Source organism: Nannospalax galili, unplaced genomic scaffold, assembly GCF_000622305.1.
Source record: "Nannospalax galili isolate Female #2095 unplaced genomic scaffold, S.galili_v1.0 scaffold206, whole genome shotgun sequence".
Lineage (NCBI taxonomy): Eukaryota > Metazoa > Chordata > Mammalia > Rodentia > Spalacidae > Nannospalax > Nannospalax galili.
Window position 1 is genome coordinate 5997610 of NW_008358101.1, and position 200 is coordinate 5997809.

Sequence of the window (200 nt, forward strand, 5' to 3'; positions counted from 1 at the left end):
CCTGATATATAGAATTAGAAACGCATGTGCAAACATCTTAATGTCAGTTGCATTAAAAACGAAGTTTTCTGTATGAAACTCTGTATTTTAATAATGAAATGGAGATCTTTTTTAAAGGTTAAAACCTCATTTAATTTTATGTCTTATAGGGTTTATACTAAGTAAAATATTGTGTAACTGTATTAATTCAACCGTAAACC

General features: G+C 27.0%; 1 protein-coding gene across 1 annotated transcript in view; it reads left to right on the top strand.

Annotated features, from left to right (window-relative positions):
• Nucleotides 1–200, top strand: part of Col19a1 (collagen type XIX alpha 1 chain) — a 409660-nt gene that overhangs the window by 252718 nt on the left and 156742 nt on the right. The window lies entirely within an intron of this gene.